Consider the following 13,422-nt stretch of genomic DNA (forward strand, 5'->3'; position numbering starts at 1 on the left):
AAGTACTCACAGAAATAATTGTGGAGGTGCTGGCAATAACCTTTGAAAGACAGCAAGAGAGGTACTGCATGATTAGAAAAGGGCATCCTGATTTTTTTTTAAATGGAAAGATAATTGTGTCTGAAATTATAGTCCAGGAAGCCAAATTTTTATTTTAAAAGTTGAACTTCTTATGGAATGTTTAATGAACAACTTAAGAAGAAAAGAGTCGTAAAGAATCAGTATCACTTCATCAAGAGCAAGTCATGTGAGACTATTATTATTATTATTATTATCAAAAAAAGTTTATCTTAGATTTTGGCAATGAATTTGACAAAGTAACCCATACGTTAAGATAAAATAGCTTAGTCATGCAATTATAGTTTAGTAGATTAGGATTTGATTGAATACCTAGAGTAGGCATTGTGGGATTCAACTTTACCTTGCAAGGGTGCAGGAACACTATATGTCTACTGAAGTACTCAAGAGTCCTGCTGTTCATTTTGTTATTTAACATTTATTATTATCCGTGACTTGGATAAAGTAGTAGACAGCATTCTTGTAAAATTTGAATATGACACAAAAATTGACAGGAATTAGAGTAAAATGATAGATGTCATTCAGGATTCAGAAAATATAATACATGCTCAGATGATAGGACAAATCAAATAAGATAAAATTTAATAGAGATAAATATCAAATTCTAAAATTGGGTTTGAAAACCAACTGTACAGTTATAGGATGGGAGTTGCCAGATAAATGTTTTGTGGAAATGTCTTAGAGGTTTTAGTGCATGACAAACTCAAATGAATCAATTTTGTGAAATTGTAGACAAAAATTGCAAAGGGGAGAAGGAACATAAAAGTTCCACTGTGCTCTGGTCAGATCCCACACATAATTCAACATTTGTTTTTGGGCAGCTCATTTTAAGAAGAGCTTTAATAATCTGGAGCTTGTCCCAGGGAAGGGCATTCAGAATGATAAAGTGACTCAATCATGCTAGACCCCAAGGATAATTTATGAGAGGACATGGGCAACAGTAAAACAGGTGTGGCAGACATGACTGGATTATGACCTGCATCATTGGAGAGAGATATCATATCACAGATAGATTAAATCATGTTTAAGATGAATTAGCGTTGTATAGCTTGCTTTTAGTAAGCAAGTGTTGCAAAGATGCAGATTTCAGCTTCCATCTTATTTAAAGTAAAGACTTCCTAACAAATAGAGCCGAAAAAAGTGCAATGAGCTGCCTTGGGAGGCATTAAGTTATCCATCTAGAGCAACTAAGTGTTAACAGTGGAGAGAGTGACAGGCCTGGATTCAGGAACATTCAACTTCATGAGTTCAAATCTGGCCTCACATACTTACTAGCTGTGTGATCCTGGACAAATCACTTAACCCAATTTGCTTAAGTTTCCTCAATCAAAAAATGAACTGGAGAAGGAAATGGCAAACCACTCCAGTATCTTTGCCAAGAAAATCCCAAATGGGATTATGAAGAGTCAGACATGTCTGAAAAACAACTCAACAGTTCCCAATCATAAACTGTTTCCAGAGTTTCAAAACAGAGTTACTGAGGAGAGGAAAAAACCCCTTATTTAAAAAAAAGTCCTTACATGTTTGCACACATTTGTCCTTAAATTTATGTATACATGTATACAAAAATCAATTAAGTCCAATGACAATATTTTAGTAATGACTTTGAAAAACTGTTTCCATTAAAAAGTCAGATATTGGTTTATTATAAGGAAGAAGATATTAAAATATCTCTCACAAGATGGAATGGACTACAATATGACATAGTAGGGTTTGCCATCACTGGAAGCATTCAAACAGAGGATGGACAAGCAATTGTTGGTAATATCATAGAAAGGATCTCAAAGATAGGGTTTTTTTTTTTTGGTTAGCAGTTGACCTATTCAATTTTGTATCATATTACTAAGTTTCTACTTTGCATAATACACTTTTTATATTGTCATCAGGCTGATAGATATCTGCTAAAATTCCTTTTAACGCCAATGTATTATGAGTTTATTTGTTTGTTTTTCAACAGGACAGGGCTTCTTAACTGTGCTGTGGACACCTTTGACAGACTAGTGGTCAGTGTACCCCTTCTTAGGATGATGTTTTTAAATGAATAAAATAAAATACAGAATATTGCAAAAGAAATTAACTGCACCAAAATAAAGTTAATCTATAAATATTTTTAAAAGTTTATGTATCCTAGTTTAGAACTTCTGGCCCAAGAAGATAAAATTAAGTTTTGTATTGTTAGATATACTACATAAGCCAAAATACCTTTCACCAAAACCTATGTAAGTATGATACAATTAAAATTATTTGTGAGTTATTACTTCAAAAACCTTTTATAAGCTAGTTTTATGCTACCTATTACACATTATTTCCCAATGTTTTCTCTCTAGCCAACCTTTTTTTTTTTACTGTTCCAGAAATATAATTTTTATTTCTACCTCAGTGACTTCAATGGCGTTTTTTCCTTTTCCCTAAAGACCTCTTCTTTCTTCTCTATATAAAACCTACCCATCCTTCAGAGTCCATTTCAAGTTTCTCTTTCATGAAGGTTTCTTTTACTACTTTAGCACAGATTGGTGTCCCTGCTTTGGATACATCTACTAAAATTGGCCATTTCAGGAAACAGTGGATTCTTTTCCATTAAACTGTTGTTGGGAATATTTTAGATGGGATTTTTGTAAAGAATGGGCTAAATCAAATGACTCTTAAGGTACCCTGTAATTCAATATTATGCTTTGGTCCCCTTATTTCTTATGAACTAACTCTCTCTCTCTCTCTCTTTCTCTCTCTCTCTCTCTCTCTCTCTCTCTCTCTCTCTCTGTGTCTGTCTTTCTGTCTCCCTCTCTCACCTTCCCTCCCTCCACATGCACATGCACACACATACATGAAAATTTCAAACAATCAAATAATTAACATTTTGATTCATATACATGTGGTTGATAATACAGTAGTGACAAATGCATTATACAGAATATGTGTATGTATAATATAATTTCATTATCAGGAAGTTTCAATCTCAGTTCTCCCACTTAGTACTTATGTGGTCTGGAGTAAGTCACTTAACCTTTGTGGGTTTCAATTTCTCCATCTGTTAGACTAACTGACCATCCAACTTTGAATGTATAATCTTCTGAACTCAAAGAGGAAGGCTACATCAGCACTGTTTCTACAGAGTTGGATTAATTGGTACACTAGTTGCTTGGTGTAGTTGACAGAGAAGCCAATTTGGAGTTGGGAATCAGTATTCGAATGTTGGCTGTGATACTTACTAGGTGTATGACCATGGGCAAGCCAATTACCACCTCAGCCTCAGTTTCTTCATCTCCTATAATACTAGTGTTACCTACTTACAAACTTTTATTTTTATTTTTTGGAGAAATGCTACTTGAAAATGTTTACATCGTATTTATATATGTATGTATATGTGTGTGCTTGTGTATATATACATACATGTATGTACATATGCATGTATGTATATATCTCAATGTGCGTATGTGTATGTGTGTTATAAAAGTCATAGATCGGTTGGTTTATAAACACCTTGTTAATGATAACATCCTTTTTTTACCCTTGAGGTTTGTACAAAAGCAAACCAGATTTTCTTTTTAGCTGAATATTGAAAAACCAAAGTCATCTTGTGAAAAGAAAAATAAGCTGAACAGAGAAAGATAATTTAAGAACATTATGAAGAATGCCGAAAGCAAGTTAGGCCTGACTGAATAGCTTTAACCTTGAGACACTCATTTAGGATTTAGCTAAAATACTTAGGCCACAATAAAACACCAAGTAAACAAATCTTGCACCATAAGACAATGTACTAGCATGTAACTTTGGAGAATGTTTCTTCTGTTCCAGTTCTCTTTGGAACCTCATCCTAATATCTAAATCTTTGTCTATTTGTGTGTGTGTGTGTGTGTGTGTGTGTGTGTATGTGTGTGTATATGTGTGTATGCATATATGTATGTATGTATATATAGATGGATATATATAGATATATGTGTATAAACACATATGTATATATAGACACATATTTATATATGCATGTGTGTGTAGATATATATATGTATATAAACACACCCAATTTCAAATTTTGACTGAAAGAGGGTAGAAGAACTACCACATATAATGTACTTTGATTATAAAAAGTGTGCTCCAAAAATCTTCATGGAATTTTAAGTTAAAGCTTAAATATTATTTGCTTAAAAAAATAGTTTAAGCTAAAGCTTAAACTTTCAGAAAGAGTTTTAGCACTTGCTGTATAATCCTATATTGGATCACAGATGTTTTAGAGTTGGGAAGAATTTTAGTCCAATTTCCTGATTTTACAGATGAGCAACTTATGTCCTTGGAGAGATTAAATGACTTGGCTAAAGTCACATAGGTAGTAACTGGCAAGTCTTGGGCTTTGAACCCAAGTTATCTGAATCCAAATATAGCACCTTCTCATCTGGGTCACCCTGCAAACATTCTACTTATTATACGTATGGGGTTGGGTAAATCAAGATCTCTAAAATGGGAGAATAATGTATATCATTTGAAGGACCTTTTTAGCTTAGGATAATATGGATATGTTTATGTATGGTGTGGAAGTTGTCACTTGTAGGATTAAATTCAAAAGCATAATATTAAAGGTTCTATGAGGGCAGAGAGCATGTATTATTTAATTTTTCTTCTCCCAGTGCCTAGAACATTATAGAATATGCATTTTTGAATGAATGGAAGTGAATAGATGGCCACACAAAAAGACTTTCTCTCCTGATGACTTTCTTTTAATGTTTAGTTGGCTTTCACCTTCTAGTAAATTTGCCTTTCTGAATTCTTAAAAGGCATAGATTACCAGGATATGAGGACCAAATTATACAGTGATATCCTCTATGAAGGAAAATGGAAAAGAAGAAAGTCTTTCATGCCATGATAATAGTCTTTCCACAAACAAGATTAATAAGCAGTTGAAGGATAAAGTCATTCTTCCTATGGCCAGAGGCTAATGGCTACTTTGTTGCATTATTTTGAATCCGGCATGGAAAAACAGTCTGCCATAAATGACTGGTAGAATTTGTAGTTGTGAGTGCAGGTGATCTCTATATACTAGAGATCTTTATACTTTATTTGTTTTTTAGTTTGTTTGTTTGCATGTTTTGTTTTTGTTTTTTGGTCATTGTGTTCTACATAATTCTTCCATCATTGTCAAATAAGTTGGGGTATACAGAGCAACACAATAACATGCAGTCCCACACCACTTGTGTATACATGTACAGTTGGTGTAGAGGAGTCCCTATTGTAGTTTTATGTAAATCTATTCTCTAATCACCCAGTTGGAGAATCCAGCTCATTTAAAATCTCTTAAATATAGTATTCTGCTTTTTTGATTTCAATATTCTCTAAATGTACTTCTCTGACTATGGCTTTGCTTTGTACTGTGTTTGCAAGCAAGTTAGCTTAATTGATTCTTCTTGTAGCTGAACAAAGTTTCAGCTTAAAACACTCCATCTGTTTCCATTTCAATTCTATATAGCCTTTCAAGGACTTAAGCATCATTGTGAGATTATATTCCCCTAAAAGGAAAGGATGAGAACTATCCACAAATATAACTTTGGGAACAATTCATGTTTATGGCTGGCATAAGGGAAGATGTAGAAAATCTGGGGCAGATCCTGTGAATAATGTTTAAAAAAATGAACTAACAACTACAAGCATGAGGCAACATTGAATGATTTTTTTTTAATCAGAGAAAGATGAGTGATGACATGGCTTAATAACAGTTTTTAATATTTGAAAGTTCATTGTACCAATAAGAGGTTCTATATTCACTGGTTCTAGCTTATGTACCTCTAAACCATACCTTACTGTTGCCTCATGAGCTCTAGATAATTGAGTGGTGGAAAGAAAAGAAAGGAGAACAGAGCAGACTTTTGCCCTCTCCTGATTCCATATTGGGATTTCACTATGACAATGATGATGAGGATCTTTGTTGTGTGCTATACCCAACTAAAATGCATTAGCAACCCTAATGGTTGAAAAGATTATGGGTGAGGAAGAAGGATGAATCTGATGAAATGGTCTTCACTTGTAGCATGAAGCATCTATTCTGCTCAGCTCTGTAAAATTTAAAAAAAAGATATATCTCCTGCCAAAAAAAAACAGCTTACATTTGATTTCATTTTCTGATAGGGCAAAATAACAGAATAGATTATAAAGAAAAACATTGGTATAAAAGTTGCCCTTTCAATTTTAAAATGGATCAAAAATTATCTAGAATATTTGTGTTTATTATTCCTATTCAGAAGCATTGAGGTAAAATTAATGATCTGTTTATTTAAAAGTATCACTGAATGCCTTCTCACCACATTTTTCTCCTTTCTCAATGCTTGCAAAATTATGTAGCCTATTATGCTCCAAGGTTCAAATGGGGACTTCAGTCCAAGAGAAGGGAATCTACAATTACTGATGTATCTCTCTCTCACTCTCTCTCTCTCTCTCTCTCTCCCTCCCTGTATGCATAGGTATATATTTATGTATGTATGTACATATCTATCTATCTCTCTCTATATGTATACGTGTATGTATTTGTTCCTTTCCCGCTTCCTGTGAGTAGCTCTATGAATTTCTCTAAAAAGTGTTCTTTCCATAGCTATTGGAAGGTTGTTTTGTTTTGTTTTGTTTTGTTTTTTGTCCAGAAGTGATTTCATTAGTATACTCTCAATGCAAACACTCAGTGAGAAAATTCCTTCTATTAATGCAGAGTGGCATTATTAGTCCAACTGTTTCACAATTCAAAGTTTTAGAGAATTGTTTGGGGCAATAAGAGATGACTTACCTAAGGTGACAATTAGTCACCTTCAGAAGAAAAACCTGTACCCAGGTTTTCTTGATTCAGGAGCCATTTCTGAATCCACCCAGCTGTCTTCCTTCTCTAATTAGGATTTATTTAGAGACCATGAGACAGTTTCCTCTTTGCTTTTTGTGTGAGACTAGCATCCTGTTGTTAAGTTTTTGTAGGATCCTGTGATCATGACTACATGAGAATTCCCTTATAAGACATTGTCATACCTAAGAAAGAATGGCTCAAACGATATCAAGATATCTTCAGATAGAGTTGAACTTAAGAATGAGATTCATTACAATAAAATATTTCTGGGGTTCAAAGATGCCCAGACTATGTTAGCATGATCCACCTACCAAGACTTGCCTGAAGAAAAAAAGGAAAACTTGCAGTTATGTTGTGGGAGAATATGGAAGTGGTAGTATATCCACACACAAATAAATCCTGCAGTTGTAATTCCATTTGCATCTGTGGCAGCAGTGAGGTTGGGGTAGGGTGGAAAGGATGAATTTATCTTCCCTCTCTTGAAATGAGTGACTCCATCTTTAAATAAGCTTATATTTTAGTATAAATTGAGCAAATCATGTCTACTTAGGTTCATGCTGGTAAATGTTTTGAAAATCGGGTCTTGGTGGGAAAAAATATATGAAAGTCACACTTTTAAGTTTAATCTGCATTGTTAACGTTTTCTTTCTTTTTTAACTTTCTTAAGTCTAAATAATCAATTAAACAATAAATCTAGCTCTGATTTATAGTTTTTGATGATTTAAACGTATAAATGGTCATACCAAAATTTTATCATCTCTCCTGCAGCTGTATAAGCTGCCTCCAGCACAGCCCTGATTTTGTTTCTGGTGGTGGTGGTAGTGGTCTTCTCTCAGTTTTTTTTTTAATGTTCTTTTATTGTATGTTTTTGTCTGATCACTACACCATATCTAAGAGCTGCATACTTTATGCTTGTCTTCTCTCTTCCAGCATTCTCCATGAACAGTGACATGACTTAGTTTAAAACACTAACAATGTTCTTATAACTTCTTTAATCACTGATAGTAGGCAGTCTTAGCAAATAAGAATCTGATTTACTCCATAGTACTATTACCTGTAGTTGATGCTTTGCATATGTGTTAATAATTTATTAATGTTTGACTGCTCTTTCTTTCTATGCTAACATTTCATTGATCCCAAAGAGTGTAATACAAGCCAAATATTTTTTTTCCACTTCAATTTCATACATATTGAGCAACATTCTATAATTGTTGTAGGCATTTGGTTTTACTATTGAGAGTAATTATGAGTCAGCTAATTGGAACAGTGGATAGAGTGCAGGATTTGAATTCAGGAAGATGAGTTCAAATCTAGCTTTGGATGTGTGACTTACTAGATTGTGACTCTGGGCAAATCACTTAATTTTTGTGTGCCTCAGTTTTCTCAAATATAAAATAGGTATGAAAATAATACTCATTTCCTAGAATTGATCTAATGAGTGAATATTTGTGAAGTGATTAACACAATGCCTAGAACTTAGTAGATAGTTTCCTTTCTTATTTGTTCCCTTATTCTTCTTCATGAGTTAAGAGGAATGTTATTTGCATGATTATAACCATAATTTTTTTTTGGAAAATAATTTCTTCTATTGAAAACTGGATTGCTTCAAGTAATCATTCATTATGAGCAGATAACAGACCTTGGTTCAAAAAAAGAACAATAATGAGCAATATAAGGTAAAGTTAAATGAAGGAAACAGGATAAATATTCATAGCTCTAAATATGGATAGAAACAGCAATGAATTTATGGCTCCATTAGAGGTACGTAAGATAAGAGTAGATTATGAAGGATGAAATATTAAAATAAAATTTTGTCCATATATGATTTTTATGGCTCCTACTATGGAGGGGGTTGTGCACATATCTACTTAACTAGCAGCATGTGGCATAAATTACATATGTTTATATACATATATACACACATACACACACATATATATAACTCTCTCCTATTGGAGTACTTCTTTTACTAAGCATTTAATTGTCATCTTGAGCATATGTCAAGCTGGGGAAAGAATTTGAGTTAAAGTGGTTTAAGCAGTAAAATTTTATATACTGGATCATCACTCATTCCTCAATTAGTGTATATGTCATACACAGTTATTTAATATTTCTTTTCTACCTTTATGGCTTCTTAAGTTTTCTTGGATATTGATACTACCTTTAATATAATACGAGACTTCTGTTTTAAATGCAGGGAGATCCTATTTTTAATATATCTTCCTGTGGAGAACAAAAATATACCTGCAAACATTGAGGCTTAGCTACCAAGAGATAGACTAAGGAGTGTGTGTATGTGTGTGTATAAAAATCATGTTGACTGATGTCAAACTGAAGAATTTCTGTTTTCTGAATATATCTAGTGATAGTTGTCAATGATATGTATTTGGAGCATGGATGGAGCATCAAACTTCTTCCATTGAGGTAGCAGTTCTGTTGTTATAATCCTGAAGGTTCAATGTAAAAATAATATGGAATATGAATGATTCCCTGTCATTAAGAAGCCAAACTAAGTAAACTGAGGTATATTGTATGGTAGCACATTTATCTTAACATTTCATTTTTGATAAATGTCTTTGAGCAAGACGATGAAGTAAATAACATTTTTTTTTCATTTATTAGATTTACTTGGCTGTTATGGATGGTGTGGTACACTATTCAGAATAATAAATGCAAGAGTCTTATAATAGGAATTAAGGTTATACTCTACCATCAGAGATGAAGAAAACACAAGCCAGCACATTTGGGGCATATTAGTTACAGTGTATGAATTGCTGCACAAATGAACTCTGTCAGCAATATTGCAGTAGGAAGCCAAAAAGAAAGTACTTTGATAGAAAAGGGTTGTTCAGAAAAGCCCACAGTGTGGTGATCAGAGAAAGGGTCATTAACTCTGAAAATCATGCTCCCTATTCTGTGGAGAGTTAATTATTGACAATTCTTTCACATCATCAAATGAGAAATGGAATTTAATTTTGATTAATAAGATAAACCTTAAAAAATTATTTGCCAATAAGAGATACTTAGATCATTTTTTGAAACATTGCTTTTTGGGTGCTTCGAAGGTAATTTTTTTTTCTGGCGCATGATTTTTTTTTTAAATCTTTACTGCCCCCTGGACTGCACTCAGAACCTAATACCTAGTATTACTGATTTATCTATTATAAGAAACTAATTAAAATAAATTCCACTGCCTATTCTTTCCTCTTGATTTTGGAATTTTTCATTTTGGCCAATTGACTATTTCGTTGAAGACAAAATCTGTGAGAGTGAACATAGGTCATTAGGACTCAATCCTTGTATCCATTGAAAGGAAATTTGTGACAACAGATTTAAACCTGTACTCATCCACTGATTGGATTTTGCTTCCTGATAGCCTAATATATTTGAGATACTTCCATGTAAACTATTTTCTATGAAAAAAATCAAAGATAAATTGGCAAAAGCAAACCTCAGAGTAGTAAGAAAAGAAGGTATTTTTCCTCAAAAAACATATATATACAAAATATTACGCATAATAAATATATACATAGTATATAAATTTGAAAGCTTGAGATTTATGTATATATATATATAATTTTAAACTATTAATATATCAGTTAACAGTTTTTTATTAATGGTAATGGAGATTGGAAATATCAAATGAAAAATAAATGAATGAATCTACAGATAATTCAGGTAGTACATTTCACCTATTATTTTCCACTCTTTTCCCTGCAAAATTGTTTACTAGCATTGCTTAAGGTAATGATATTGAATTCTTTCTTAGTTTCACTATTTGAGAGATTGGTGTATCATCTTTCCTTTTCCCCCAAATCTGGAAACTACTGCATTTAGACAGAAAAGATAAAGCAGGGACCGTCAACCTTTCAGTGGGGAGTATGCATCTAGCCATTGCTAGGACTAGTATCTTCTGGAGCAAGAAGCACAAATCGATTCCCACTTCCAAATATTTGTAGAGAACCATTGTGTCCCCCTTAGATCATATCTCTTCCTGGGGCTAATGATCTGCAATTTATTTAACACATCGTTGTATGTCACAGACTTAATGTTCTTCATCATCATTTGTCTTTCTCAAATTATATAACATATCGATGTGATGTGCCTAGAAATGAGCTCAGCATAGCCAATATGGCCTGAGAAAGGAGGAGTACCAGGGACTATCACATCCTTAATTCATGTTTTTTCTGCTTCTCTTTTTTTTGGTTTTTTTTTTTAATTAATTTATTTTGAATTATCAACAATCACTTCCATAAGCTTTTGAGTTTTACATTTTTTGCCCTCTCCTTCCCCACCTGCCTCCCCAAGATGGCATGCAATTTGATATAGGCTATACATATATATTCCTATTAAATGTATTTTCACATTAGTGATATTGTAAGTAAGAATTAGAACCAATAGGAGGAACCACCAAAATGGGAAACAAAACACAACAGAAGAAAAAAAAAGGAAAATAATGTGCTTTGATCTGCATTCAAACTCCATAATTCTTTCTTTGGATGTGGATACATTTTCCATCATGAGGCCTTTGGAGATTTCCTAGATCCTTGTATTGCTGAGAAGGGGTAAGTCTATCAATATTAGTCATCACACAGCATGGCTGTTACCATGTACAACATTCTCCTGGTTCTACTCATTTTACTCAGCATCAGACCATACAAGTCTTTTCAGGTTCTTCTGAAATCAGCCTGTTCATCATTTCTTATAGCACAATAGTATTCCATTACACTCATATGTCACAACTTGTTCAGCCATTCCCCAGTTGATGAGCACTCCCTCAATTTCCAATTCTTTGCCACCGCAAAAAGAGCTGCTATAAATATTTTCTTGCATGTGGGTCTTTTTCCCATTTGTATGATCTCTTTGGGATATAGCCCTAGAAGTGCTATTGTTTGGTCAAAAGGTATGCACATATTTATAGCCCTTTGGGCATAATTCTAGATTGCTCTCCAAAATGGTTGAATCATTTCACAACTCCACCAACAATACATTAGTGTTTCAATTTTCCCACATCTTCTCCAACATTTATCATTTTCCTGTTTCGTCATGTTGGTCAATCTGATACAGCCTAAGATAGCATTCATTTATTTGTCTGCCATATCACATTGGTTCATGCAGAGCTTGCAAGTGACATATATATGTATGCATATATACATATATATGCATATAGTACACATGTATATGTACACAAATGTGCATACATGCATAGTATGCACATTGCACAGATGTTTATACATATATGCATGCATGCAAAACATACAAATGTGTGAACATATGTGTTTGTGTACATATTCATTCCTATTGAATTTCATGTTTAGCTAGCTTTAGCCTACTGTTGCAGTATATAAAGATGCTTCATCTGACACAAGAGCAGAATGAGAAACTCTTTCAAATGCTTTGCTAAAATATAAGTAAAATATATCTTTATTATTCCCCTGATTTGCCACTTGAGTAATCCTATTAAAATGAAGATCACTCAGGAATAACCTAATTCATTCTCTGCATTACTACTAAAACAATCTCCCTAAAGCATATGTCCAAGAATGTAGATAATTCCTATTTTCCCTTTTCCAGGATGGTATGATAGCTTCTTATCAATCAGGCCCAAAGTCACTGTCCTCAACTCCAAATTCCTTTGTCATTTTGCTTTTTAGACAGCCTCAAATACCTTATTTCCCATTTCTATCCAGGTTCACCTAATTTTGTAATCGATATGTTGGATTTACCTTTTATATAGATATTCTGCCTTCAGATCTGTCTCCTTTGATGACTAGAATACTCATCTCTTTCTTACCCCTATTTCCCATCTACCTCTTTCATTTTTTCCCTATTTTGTTTCAAGAAGGTTCTCAACTGGTACTTTTCTAGTGACATCTATTAAAGGTAGATATTTTTTACCCATGGACGGAATATGGGGCTATTTATATTGGAGTTGTGGTTCTACTTTAAACACTTTAAAATGTTGTAAAGAACTCGGCCCTCAAAGAGGTAGCATTCCCTATTACATTAAGTAGGAGAGAAGACATTTCCTAACCCCACATATTAAATGTGGAAATTCTTTGAACTTTCATCATTCAACATCCATGTAACCCCTAATCATTGACCTCTAAAACCTAATCTTCTGTATTGACTATCTGTATTTACCCTACATTCACTTACTGTGACCATTTCCTGTGCTTGTCTATAATGGTGGTCTGTATTTTAAACTGTAAATATGCTTTAAACTGTAAATGTGAACCGTAAAAATAGCAAATAGATTGTCCTGGTCTAATTTCTTCTATGGATCCCTGAAAGGGTGCTAAAGGCAGGTAGACATTTGATATGTGTTTTTAGTGGGAGTGATGAACATGTAAAACTAAATATTGCTGAGTGAGCTTGATCAAGCATAATCGGGTATTGCTTTCCATCTGCCATCAACTAACCTAAAGCAAAAAACCTCAGAAGGATTATGTGAAATGGGAGAGAAGGGCACATTTAAGAAGAAAGAGAAGAGAACTAAATATGATTCTTCTATGATTGATTCTTCCACCTACTATGAA

At 33.5% G+C, this 13,422-nt stretch overlaps 1 protein-coding gene across 9 annotated transcripts in view; it reads left to right on the forward strand.

Annotated features, from left to right (window-relative positions):
* The window catches only part of EPHA5 (EPH receptor A5), a 493,180-nt gene that overhangs the window by 68,187 nt on the left and 411,571 nt on the right, over nucleotides 1-13,422 (forward strand). The gene's annotated exons all lie outside the window — the stretch shown is intronic.

This window comes from Phascolarctos cinereus, unplaced genomic scaffold, assembly GCF_003287225.1.
Source record: "Phascolarctos cinereus isolate Bilbo 61053 unplaced genomic scaffold, phaCin_HiC Scaffold_9;HRSCAF=440, whole genome shotgun sequence".
NCBI classification, from domain to species: domain Eukaryota; kingdom Metazoa; phylum Chordata; class Mammalia; order Diprotodontia; family Phascolarctidae; genus Phascolarctos; species Phascolarctos cinereus.